The following is a 13,544-nucleotide window of genomic DNA, read 5'->3' as shown; positions in this document are numbered from 1 at the left end:
AAGCATGAAATGTATGAAAAGCTGCCTCATAAGACAATATACTCTGGTACTACTATTACAAGGAAAAACAGAAACTCGAAACCGTGGTGGAATCCGAATTTAACAAGTATTTTAAGAAACTACATACGGCTGAAAAGGAATGGCTAAAATGTAAAGAAAGAGCCAGAAAAAACAATCTTAAGCACATATATGTATCTATTAGAAAAGAATTTGATAGAGAGGTCCAAAATGTAAACGTTTCTATGGTATAAGAAGCAGAATGATATTTTGTCTGACCTAAATGATAAAAATACAGAAAATTTTTGGAAAAGTATTGGGAAGTTGGGTATTATATCTGACCGTAATATCTCTATTCCTATGCAAGTTGTTCTTGAGAATGGAACTGTTTCTTACGAAGTCAAAGCTGTTTGCAAAAGTGGAAAAATGATTTTTGTAATTTATTAAATGTAAAAACTGATGATAATAGTTCTACAGCTCATGTTAATTCTTTTACACATAAAGTATCTTGTGACACGCTTGATAATGGAATAAGTATATTAGAAGTTGTAAAAGCAATAGAAACAGCCAAACTAGGTAAAGCAGCAGGGGTTGACAATATTCCTTCAGAGGTTCTAAAAAATGATTCTTCTTTGTTTATTCTGCATAGCTTGTTCAATGTATGTTTTGAAACAGGTCAGGTCCCTTCACTCTGGACGAAGAGTATCATAACCCCTATTCCCAAAGCAAGTTGTAATGACAAAAGAGATCCGCTCTCTTACCGTGGTATATCACTAGCTGCTACAATGTATAAAATGTATTCTGGTATTTGAATAACCGTATTGTATCCTGGACTGATGAAAGAGATGTTATTGTTGAAGAGCAAAATGGCTTTCGAAGTAAGCGTAGCACTGTAGATCACATCTCTAGTTTGACAAATATCATTGATACACGCAAGAAAAACCGTCTCTCAACTTTTTGTGCTTTCATTGATTTCAAAAAGGCCTTCGATTCCATTAACAGAAACCGCCTTTGGCAAAAATTAATTGAAATTGGTATATCAACCAAAATGCTATCGGCAGTAAGATCTCTTTACAGTAATATCTCTTCATGTGTACGACTTAATGGATATTTTACTGACTGGTTTTCTGTCAATACAGGCTTACGTCAAGGCTGTTCATTGTCTACTGTTCTTTTTAATATCTACATTAATGATCTAGCATTAATGTTGAAAAGTACAGAGAAAGGTGTCTATATTGATAATCAAAAGGTGTGTATTTTGCTTTATGCAGATGACATTGTCTTGATTGCTGAAAATGAAGCTGATTTGCAATTCATGTTAAATATGTTAAATGATTGGTGTAAAATTAATTGTATGTCTGTTAATACCAGCAAGAGCAATATTGTACATTTTAGACCTACCTCTGTTCAAAGATCTGATTATTTATTTGTATGTGGTGAATCAAAATTAGATTATGTCAGTCAGTATTTGTACCTTGGTATTATGTTGACAGAACACCTTGATTATAATGTAACAGCAAAAGTTGTTGCCCAGAGTGCTGGACGTGCCCTGGGTCTTCTCATTGCTCGCTTTAAAAACAATGGAGGCTTACCATATGATGTATACAAAAACTGTATTATTCAATTGTTGTCCCAATTATAACATATGGCTCCTCAATTTGGGGAACTAAGGTATTTTCATGTATAAATGCAGTCCACCACCGGGCCATGAGATTCTACTTGGAACAGGAAAATATACACCAAATGTGGCTGTTTATGGTGAAATGGGTTGGAAGCCAATCCTTATAGATCAGTGGACTTCAGTATGTAATCATTGGTATCGCTGTCTGAGTTATGAAAATACACGTATAAATAAAAAGATCTTTAGCTGGTCCTTTAAGAAAGGTAACTCAAGATGTAAGAACTGGCCATTTATTGTTAAAGAAAAATTTAAGTGTTTAGAGTTAAATGACTTCTTGCAATTACCTTTCTCAAGAAAACGCTTAATTGAAACTATGTCTACTGTTTTGTTAAATACTCATTTAGAAAAATGGTCTACTGACATTTCAAGATTAACTGGTGTCAATGGTGCTGGTCAAAATAAGTTACGAACCTACAGAATGTTTAAGAATGAGTGTAATGTAGAACCTTATTGTAAGTTGCTTATGCCTTTCTCTCATAGATCTGCATTGTCTAGATTCAGGTGCGGTGTTGCACCCATAAGACTCGAAACGGGTCGTTACGAAGGTTTAACAGAAAATCAACGATTGTGCCCATTTGGTTGTAATGCTGTAGAATCAGAGATACATGTTATTCTATGCTGTCCGCTTTATACTGTTGAACGAAGACTTCTATTAGAAAAGGTCACTTCTATATTTGTAAACTTTGGGAGTCTAAATGACAATGATAAACTGGTTCTGTTATTCACACATCCAAATTTGATAAGAATAGTTGCAAAAACCTGTAATGATATACTTAAAAAAAGAAGTAATACTTTATATAATATAAACACAGTTTAATGTACCTGTATAGATAGGCTTTTATTTATTTATAATTTTTTTTACTAAATTGTATGTAGATTCTTTTAAATAATTACAGTATTTTAGTGTTAAGTAAGAGATATCAGCTAATCTGTTCACTACCAATCTGATTGGTGGGGATACTTGATTCTTTAAGCCATTTTTACTAGCGCACATTTAGTGCACCTGTCTAATCTGGTTCAGTGTCTTATAACCCTTTTTTTTTAATTAAATTTTAGGACACATCTTTGTGTTATGATTAGCAGACATGTCTTGCTTTTTACTGTAATATATGAGAATTGATTTATGTGAAATATGTGATATGTAGAAATTTTATATATATAGTCTCTTGTAATTCAAATTTGAGTGGCCATTTACTTGTGTTTTATTATGTATATGTCATGTTTTTATACTGTAAACATGTAAATGGATGAGACTGAAATAAACAAATAAACTGTAAACTAAACTATGTTAAAAAATGGAAAATCAATAAAGCATTTCATATTAAAATTTGTCTTAAAAGGTTTCCGTATATTGTGATAATTACTCGGCGGCGTGAGAATCACGCGGTTTCGGGTATAGCCGTGATAATCGCACGAGCGGTTTTAGTTTTACACATATTTACCAAAATGATACATAAAATTATTCAGGAATGATTTCTGCATCAACGGATATAAAATAATTGGGTATTCAGGCGCGTATCAATTCGGAGGTGAGCATCAAAGCCACATACCTTGAAAAAAAAAAGGGATTTTTTATGAAAATATTTGCCTTTCTTTTTAAAATAGTTTTAGTTTTATTCAATATATTTTATTTAAATTGGACTGAAATGCTTAACCACGAGCAGATAAATTATAAAATAATCCAGTGCCTGGGCGGGTACTAGGCATTTTTTGCGGCGTATTTATTTATTTATTTATTTATTTAATATTCATGTGTGTAGCAACTCTATAGTGAGCATGAAAGCAACATATTTTGAAAAAAAATGGGAAAAGCAATAAAGTAATTCATATTAAAATTTGTCTTAAGGTTTCCGTATCTTGCGATAACTATGTGGCGGCGTGAGAATCGCACGGTTTCGGGTATAGCCGTGATAATCGCACGGATGGTCTTAGTTTTAGACATATGTACCAATATGGTAAATAAAATTATTCAGGAATGATTTCTGCATAAACGGGTATAAATAATTGGGTATTCAGGCTTGTATCAAATCGGTCGTGTGCATCAAAGCCACATCCTTTGAAAAAACGGCGTGAGAATCACGCGGTTTCGGGTATAGCCGTGATAATCGCACGGGCGGTCTTAGTATTAGACATATATACTTTGAAAACGAGATGCCCAAGGGCAACATGTCGTGCCCGCCGGCTGACAAAAGGACTCGGAGTTGCACACGAAACTCTGTCTCACTGAGACAAACATTTGTGCCAAATAAAACAATTGTGTCAGGTTATTTTATAATCCCACATTCAATGACAAAGTTATTGTCCGGACAAGGTCAGTTATAGCCACATTTGACCTTTAAACTCCAAGTGTGATCTTAACCTTTGAGATATTGACACAGGTGTTTGCGCGCGATACGCCGTCTCATGGTGATGAAGAATTGTGCCAAATCATTTTAAAATCCCACATTCAATGACAAAGTTCTTGTCCGGACAAGGTCAATTATAGCAATATTTGACCATTAAACTCCAAGTGTGACCTTGACCATTAAGATATTGACGCCGGTGTTGCATGTGAAACACCATCTCACGATGGTGACAATTGTGCCAGGTCATTTTATAATCCCACATTCAATGACGAAGTTATTGTCCAGACAAAGTCAATAATAGCCGTATTTGACCTTTAAACTCAGTGTGACCTTGACCGTAAGATGTTGACACGGGTGTTGCACGCGACACGCCGTCTAATGATTGGTGAACAATTGTGATAAGTTATTTTAAAATCCCACATCAATCAATGACAAACTTATGGTCAGGACAAAGAAATACGGACGGACACCGAACAGCCATTTGGACAACGGGCTCTAAAAAAAACGGCGTGGAGAATCACACGGTTTCGGGTATAGCTGTGATAATCGCACGGGCGGTCTTAGCTTTTAGACATATATAACAATATGATATATAAAATTATTCAGGAATGATTTCTGCATCAACGGTATAAATACTTGGGTATTCAGGCGCGCATCAAATCGGGGGTGTGCATCAAAGCCACATACTTGAAAAAATGGGATTTTTTTCCATAAAAATAGTCTTTCTTTTTAGAATAGTTTCATTATTTTCTATATATTTTATTTAAATTGGACTTATATGACCAATCTCTCTATCAACTTAATGATCCTAGCTCAAGAGTTTTTGAGTTATCATCCGGAAACCGATTGCATACCGACCGACTGACAAACATCTGCAAAACGATATACTCATCCTACTCCGAAGGGGGGCATAAAAATGTCAATGTGCATGTCAGAATGAAAACAATCGAGGCCTTCTTTTGATTAATTTTCTAATTTACCAAGGTTCATCGTTCTGATGCTGCAGTATTTAACCACCCGGACTAACGCCTTGATTACTAATAAACAAGGAAATAAAGCTCTATATATTCTGCGATAAACAACGGTTGACGCATGGACTGGTAAGAGACCATTATGACATCAATTATGACGTCAGATTACAGCATGACGTCCGATATATTACCCCTCGGGTAAATGAAGTCTAACATAATATTTATCTAAGTAGGTCAATCAAAAAATATGAGCCGTGCCATGAGAAAACCAACATTGTGGGTTTGCGACCAGCATGGATCCGGAACAGCCTGCACATCCGCACATTCTGGTCAGGATCTCTGCTGTTCGCTTTTAAAGCCTATTGGAATTGGAGAAACTGTTAGCAAACAGCATGGATCCTGACAAAATTGCGCGGATGCGCAGTCTGGTCCGGACCCATGCTGGTCGCAAACCCACTATGCTGATTTTCTCATGGCGCGGCTCATTAATTTATAGTTATCAGGTATGAAACTCTAAGACTCCTTAAAAATATTTTTCAAGAAGTGTTTAACAAACTGGATGGGTTTAAACTGGATGGGAGTTAAATGGAAAATCATAAGAAACGATCTTTTATGAAACTTTCAACATTTATTTTATGTTTTATTATTAATAAATCAACAAATTATAGGATCTAAACACCAACTGTTACAATGTATAATAACGTGTCTTTCCTAATAATGCCATAGGAGCACAGATGCAAATTTATTTCAATATTAAAGACTTATCCATCATTTAAGGGAAGAAATTCTCAGCAGATTAAGGTTATAGACCTATGTACAGAATTTATACAAATCAAAGCCACTAACCCACAGATCCTGTGGTGAGAATTTATAAATTTACCTATATTCACCTTTATGTTGCATATTTGAAGTTCTAACAATGTACTTTTCATCCAATTCTGTCCAACACTGCTGTTTTCCATATAAATCAAAAATACTTTAGACGAGAGTGCTACACATTAAATATCATCAGGATAAAAAATTCATTTAACAGTCCCTTTTGACCTGTGGGTCACATACTAGTCAGGGTCAATCTTCATATCATGTTTGAGGGTCCTAGGCTCAAATGCTGCATTTTTGTACTGGCATGACTATTTCTTACCCTGGAAGACTTACATAACATTTTAAAGCAATCTCATTAGATGCTGCTGAGATATATATTCATTTACATAAAATAAAGAGAGGTTATTTGTCATAAATCCAGTCAAAAGTTATCTACCCTGATTGTCCGAGTCCATTTCATTGCATAAATGACACTTCAAATCAGTATCTTCATTGGTTACTGAGATACACCTATTTTAACAAGAAACGAAGGAATGTAACTTGGCATAAAATCAGTCAATATAATCTACAATAATTGTCTCTGTCCAACAAAATGACAATAATGAAATTTCAAATGAGTCCTATATATATGCTTACTGAGATAAATCCATTTTTATAAAAATCAGGGAAGGTAATCATGTATTGGTACATGCATGTAGAAGATACACAGTACAAGTTTCACAATAATATATAAGAGAAGTATTCATATCTATAAACATTCAAGCAAGAGTTATCTAACATGACTATATCTTACCATGGTAGACATAAAAAACCTTTCAAACCAATTTCATTAGAAGCTGCTAAATATATTCATTTACATAAAAAATAAAGGGAGGTACTTTTGTCATAAATTCAGTCAATATGTATCTTCACTGAGTGTCCAAGTCAATCTGGTGGCATAACAGTATCTTCATTAGTTACACTGATGTACCCATTTCAATTTGAAATAAAGGGAGGTGATTTGACATAAAATCTGTCCATAGTTATCTACCTGATTGTCTCAGTTAGCATGCTCGACTATTTCGGTGCTGGATAGTGAGCCTGGGCACATCTGAGAACACTGGAGCTGTCACTATTGTGTTTAATGACTCCAACGGCGGATGAAGATATTGCATAATAACTAAGTCTGTTTTAAAAATATTAAGTAATATGAGAGATAAAGATAAAGTGTATCAAAACACTATACAAAGTACATTTTAAGCAAAACGGGCACAATTCATTAAATTTTAGTGCAAGAGTTATGCATCTTGTGTAATATGATGTGGGTGATGATTGATGATGTTGAACAACTATTTTAAGTTATATTATTGTAATGGTAAGACTTAGTGTTGAAAGATTCAAAGCTATATGCCAAAATGTTTTGTCAAAATGTGGACTTGTACAAAAACTGAACCAATTTCAAAGTCCAAAAGGGACATAATTCATCCAAAATACTCTACAGTGTTATGAACTCTTGCCTATATAGAGAGACTATTATTATAAACAAGTGACAAAAGTTTAAAAGGGCCATAGTTCAGTCAAATCCTTGATGGAGTTATGTACTCTTGCCTAAAACTTGGTATAATGATGATACATTACTGTTGTAAGTTTCAATACTGTCAAAAGGTCCTTTTAAAATATGGACTGGTAAGAAAAACTTAAACCTGGTGTAATGCCAATGTCGATACCATGGTGAGTATGATAGCTCCCCTTATTTTTCAATTAATCTAACTTTAAACTGAAAACCTCCTAGAAACTGTGATTCTAGAAAGTGCACACTTGAAGATAATCTGCTGAATATAATCATCATATATGAAAGTCCTCGCTAAATCAAATTTCACAAATTGAATAACAAATTCATCTTCTTTGACTATGTATAAAGGCCTGGCATATGGTATGAACTCCACTGGACAGCATGATGTGCCAAGAAAGCAACTTCTAAAGCTGATGTCTGACCTAAAATAGATAGAAATATATTTTATAATGATGTCACTTAATTGCAGTATCAAATGACAAATATATTGCATATAGAAATAACTAAATTTGGTTTTATCAAAAACATTTTCCTTTTAAATCATTCTTTTTAACAAGTCTGCTTTTTGCTTCATAATATGCTACTTTATACGAAGGTCACACTGACATTCAACATTTTAATGTAGCAAAAAAAACCCAAGAAAAACAAAAAGAGGGCCACGATGGCCCTATATCGCTCACCTGTTATCATTGCACTTAAGGACAAGTCTTCAAGGTCAAAAGATCATAATAAAAAGCAATCAAAAGAATTATGAGAAAATATAGTTGAAATTTTCTTAAAGTAACTTTAAACAAGAGGACCATGATGGTCCTGAATCGCTCACCTCTTCCCACATGACCCAGTTTTGAGTATGACGTTGTTTTTTCTATTACTTGACATAGTGACCTAGTTTTTGAGCTCATGTGACCCAGTTTTAAACCTGACCTAGATATTATCAAGATAAAAATTCTGACCAATTTTCATGAAGATCCATTGAAAAATATGGTCTCTAGAGAGGTCACAAGGTTTTTCTATTATTTGACCTATTGACCTAGTTTTCGAAGGTACGTGACCCTGTTTTGAACTTTACCTGGATATCATCAAGGTAAACATTCTCACTAATTTTCAAGAAGATCTCATGAAAAATATGGCCTCTAGAGAGGTCACAAGGTTTATCTATTTTTATACCTACTGGCCTATATTTTGACCGCACGTGACCCAGTTTCGAAACTGACCTAGATATCATCAAGGTGAACATTCAGATCAATTTTCATGAAGATCCATTGAAAAATATGGCCTCTAGAGAGGTCAAAAGATTTTGATAATTTTTGACCTACTGACCTAGTTTTTGATAGCAGTTGACCCAGTTTAAAACTTGACCTAGATATCATCAAGATGAACATTCAGACCAACTTTCATATAGATCACATGAAAAGTATGGCCTCTAGAGAGGTCACAAGGTTTTTTATTATTTGACCTACTGACCTAGTTTTTAAAGGCACGTGACCCAGCTTCAAACTTGTCCTAGATATCATCAAGGTTAACATTCTGACCAATTTTCATGAAGATCCATTCAAGGGTATGGCCTCTAGAGAGGTCACAAGGTTTTTCTATTTCAAGACCTACTGACCTAGTTTTTGATCGCAGTTGACCCAGTTCAAACTTGACCTATATATCATCAAGATAAACATTCAGACCAACTTTCATACAGATCCCATGAAAAATATGGCCTCTAGAGAGGTCACAATGTTTTTTCATTATTTGACCTACTGACCTACTTTTTGAAGGCACGTAACCCACTTTCGAACTTGACCTAGATATCATCAAGATAAACATTCTGACCAATTTTTATGAAGATCCATTAAAAAGTATGGCCTCTAGAGAAGTCACAAGGTTTTTCTATTTTTAGATCTACTGACCTAGTTTTTGACCGCACATGACCCTGTTTCGAACTTGACCTAGATATCATCAAGATGAACATTCAGACCAACTTTCATACAGATCCCATGAAAAATATGGCCTTTAGAGAGGTCACAAGGTTTTTCTATTATTTGACCTATTGACCTAGTTTTTGATGGCACGTGACCCACTTTTGAAGTCGATCTAGATATCATCAAGATGAACATTCTGACCAACTTTCATACAGATCCCATAAAAAATATGGCCTCTAGAGAGGTCACAAGGTTTTTCTATTATTTGACCTACTGACCTAGATTTTGAAGGCACGTGACCCATTTGCGAACTTGACCTGGATATCATCAAGGTGAACATTCTGACTTATTTTCATGAAGATCTCATGAAATATATGGCCTCTAGAGAGGTCACAAAGTTTTTCTATTTTTAGACCTACTGACCTAGTTTTTGATTGCACGTGACCTAGTTTCGAACCTGACCTAGATATCATCAAGATGAACATTCAGACCGACTTTCATACAGATCCCATGAAAAATATGGCCTCTAGAGAGGTCAGAAGGTTTTTCTATTATTTGACCTACTGACCTAGTTTTTGACAGCACATGATCCAGATTCAAACTTGACCTAGATATCATCAAGGTGAATGTTCTGACCAATTTTCATGAAGATCTTATGTAATATATGGCCTATAGAGAGGTCACAAAGTTTTTCTATTATTTGACCTATTGACCTAGTTTTTGATGGCACGTGACCCACTTTTGAACTCGAACTAGATATCATCAAGATGAACATTCTGACCAACTTTCATAAAGTACCCATGAAAAATATGGCCTCTAGAGAGGTCACAAGGTTTTTCTATTATTTGACCTACTGACCTAGATTTTGAAGGCACGTGACCCTCTTGCAAACTTGACCTAGATATCATCAAGATGAACATTCTGACTAATTTTCATGAAGATCTCATGAAATATATGGCCTCTAAAGAGGTCACAAAGTTTTTCTATTTTTAGACCTACTGACCTAGTTTTTGATCGCACGTGACCAAGTTTCGAACTTGACCTAGATATCATCAAGATGAACATTCAGACCGACTTTCATACAGATCCCATGAAAAATATGGCCTCTAGAGAGGTCACAAAGTTTTTCTATTATTTGACCTACTGACCTAGTTTTTGACGGCACGTAACCCAGATTCAAACTTGACCTAGATATCGTCAATGTGAATGTTCTGACCAATTTTCATGAAGATCTTATGTAATATATGGCCTCTAGAGAGGTCACAAGGTTTTTCTATTTTTAGACCTACTGACCTAGTTTTTGACGGCACGTGACCCAGTTTCGAACCTGACCTAGATATCATCAAGATAAACATTCTGACCGATTTTCATGAAGCTCTTGTGAAATATATGGCCTCTAGAGAGGTCACAAGGTTTTTCTATTTTTAGACCTACTGACCTAGATTTTGACGGCACGTGACCCAGTTTCAAACTTGACCTAGATATCATCAAGGTAAACATTCTGACCGATTTTCTTGAAGCTCTTGTGAAATATATGGCCTCTAGAGAGGTCACAAGGTTTTTCTATTTTTAGACCTACTGACCTAGATTTTGATGGCACGTGACCCAGTTTCGAACTTGACTTAGATATCATCAAGATGAACATTCTGACCAACTTTTATAAAGATCCCATAAAAAATGTGACCTCTAGAGTGGTCACAAGCAAAAGTTTACGGACGGACGGACGAACGCACGCACAGACGACGGACGCTGCGTGATCACAAAAGCTCACCTTGTCAATATGTGACAGGTGAGCTAAAAACAAGATTTTAAAACTTTTTGTAGAGGTCCACTAGGCAATGCTACATGTCAAATATCTAAGCTCTAGGCCTTCTGGTTTATTTTTAGAAGATTTTTCTATGTACAATCAAGTAACCCCATGGGGCGGGGTCATGATTTGAATAAATTTTGTAAAAGTCTACTAGGCAATGCTACATGGTTTATTTTATATAAATTTTTTGAAGATTTTCCTATGTAAAATCAAATCACCCCTGGGGCGGAGTCAATTTTGACCCCAGGGGACATGATTTGAACAAATTTTGTAGAGGTCCACGAGGCAATGCTACAAGTGAAATATATAGGCTCTAGGCCTTCTGGTTTATTTTTAGATTTTTTTTGAAGATTTTCCTATGTAAAATCAAGTGACCCCTAGGGTCAGGGTCAATTTTGACCTCCGGGTCATAATCTAAACAACTTTAGTAGAGGTCCACTAGGCAATACTACATGTCAAATATCTAAGCTCTAGGGCTTCTGGTTTTTGAGAAGAAGATTTTTTTAATATTTTCCTATGTCCCATTTGGTTATAAACCTCAAAATGACAAAGGTTGAATTTTTTGGACAAATTCTTAATTATCAGTCTAGTGGCTAGTCTATGAAATCGCTAAATTAGACTGGCATCTGACACTATTACATCAAAGTAAGAAAAATGACAAAGGTTGAATTTTTTGGACAAATTCTTAGTTATCAATCTAGTGGCTAGTCTATGAAATCACTAAATTAGACTGGCATCTGACACTATAACATCAAAGTAAGAAAAATGACAAAGGTTGAATTTTTTGGACAAATTCTTAATTATCAGTCTAGTGGCTAGTCTATGAAATCACTAAATTAGACTGGCATCTGACACTATAACATCAAAGTAAGAAAAATGACAAAGGTTGAATTTTTTGGACAAATTCTTAATTATCAGTCTATGGCTAGTCTATGAAATCACTAAATTAGATTGGCATCTGACACTATTACATCAAAGTAAGAAAAATGACAAAGGTTGATTTTTTTGGGACAAATTCTTAATTATCAGTCTAGTGGCTAGTCTATGAAATCACTCCTGACACTATTACATCAAAGTAAGAAAAATGACAAAAGTTGAATTGTTTGGACAAATTCTTAATTATCAGTCTAGTGGCTAGTCTATGAAATCACTAAATTAGACTGGCATCAGATACTATTACATCAAAGTAAGAAAAATGACAAAGGTTGAATTTTTTGGACAAGTTCTTAATTATCAGTCTTGTGGCTAGTCTATGAAATCACTAAATTAGACTGGCATCTGACACTTTTACATCAAAGTAAGAAAAATGACAAAGGTTGAATTTTTTGGACAAATTCTTAATTATCAGTGTAGTGGCTAGTCTATGAGATTTGTAACTTATAAAGTATAAATTACAAATACTTTTATAAAGAACCATTCACCGTGTTCATATATAGATCTGTAAGAATGTCCATCCTTACCTAAATCATTGAACTGTGGTGACAACCTGTCCAGCTGCAAATATTGGTTTCTTTCTCCATTAAACAAGCAAATTCGATGAATTGGAATCCTCCGCGGAAAGGGTCAGAGTTGAGGAACGGCAAAAAAATATAACCAGCAAAAAGTTAAGGATGTTACCAAGAAGCAAATAATTTCATTAGTCAAAATCAAATTAAAAGAAAATGAATGGTTTGTTTGGGTGGGAGGTGGGGTGAGGATACAACAGTTTACATGTTGATTATAAATATTGATAGAAAACAAAAAATGAAAAATTGGGGGAGGGGGGGGGGGGGGGGGGGGGGTGACCAAGGTAAGGTGGTGACCAGGTGTAGGTACATAACATCACATGTTTATAATAAATGTTCATGGAAAAGAATGAAAGAAGTTTAATGAAATTCTTCCAATTGGTTGGTTTGTTATGTACAGATCTGTGGATTTTTAAACAATTAAAGGGCAATAACTATATGGAAAATTGACCAATCGAAAAAAAACTTGAAGGGCATCGTCGCAGTATCTTGGTTCATGTCTATTTCAAGTTTGATGAAATTCTACCTGCTAGTTACTGAGAAATGGCTGCAGACGGACATTTTTCATTAAATCAAGGGCAATAACTCCGAGGGAAATTGACCTATCAAAAAAAAACTTGACAGGCATCAGCGCAGTATCTTGGTTCATGTCTATTTCAAATTTGATGAAATTCTACCTGTTAGTTACTGAGAAATGGCTGCAGACGGACATTTTTTATTAAATCAAGGGCAATAACTCTGAGGGAAATTGACCGATCAAAAAAAAAACTTGACGGGCATCATCGCAGTATGTTGGTTCATGTTTATTTCAAGTTTCATGAAATTCTACCAAGTAGTTACTGAGAAATGGCTGCGGACGGACGGACGGACGGACTGACGGGCGGACAACGCCATTTCAATACCCCCCTCCCGATTTCATCGGCGGGGGATAATAAAAGATGGTCATCATGA

General features: G+C 35.0%; 1 long non-coding RNA gene across 1 annotated transcript; it reads right to left on the bottom strand.

Moving 5' to 3' along the window:
* Nucleotides 1-5,602: 5,602 nt before the first annotated feature.
* On the bottom strand, nucleotides 5,603-12,778 carry LOC128550341 (uncharacterized). Its single transcript, XR_008368227.1, has 2 exons — nucleotides 12,549-12,778; nucleotides 5,603-7,790 (listed from the first exon to the last, which is right to left on the bottom strand). It is a non-coding gene; the product is annotated as an uncharacterized LOC128550341 (long non-coding RNA).
* Between the last annotated feature and the right edge of the window lie 766 nt (nucleotides 12,779-13,544).

This window comes from Mercenaria mercenaria, chromosome 2 (assembly GCF_021730395.1).
Source record: "Mercenaria mercenaria strain notata chromosome 2, MADL_Memer_1, whole genome shotgun sequence".
NCBI classification, from domain to species: domain Eukaryota; kingdom Metazoa; phylum Mollusca; class Bivalvia; order Venerida; family Veneridae; genus Mercenaria; species Mercenaria mercenaria.
Note: the sequence above shows the minus strand (reverse complement) of the source record. Positions and strands in the feature narration are given on the sequence as shown.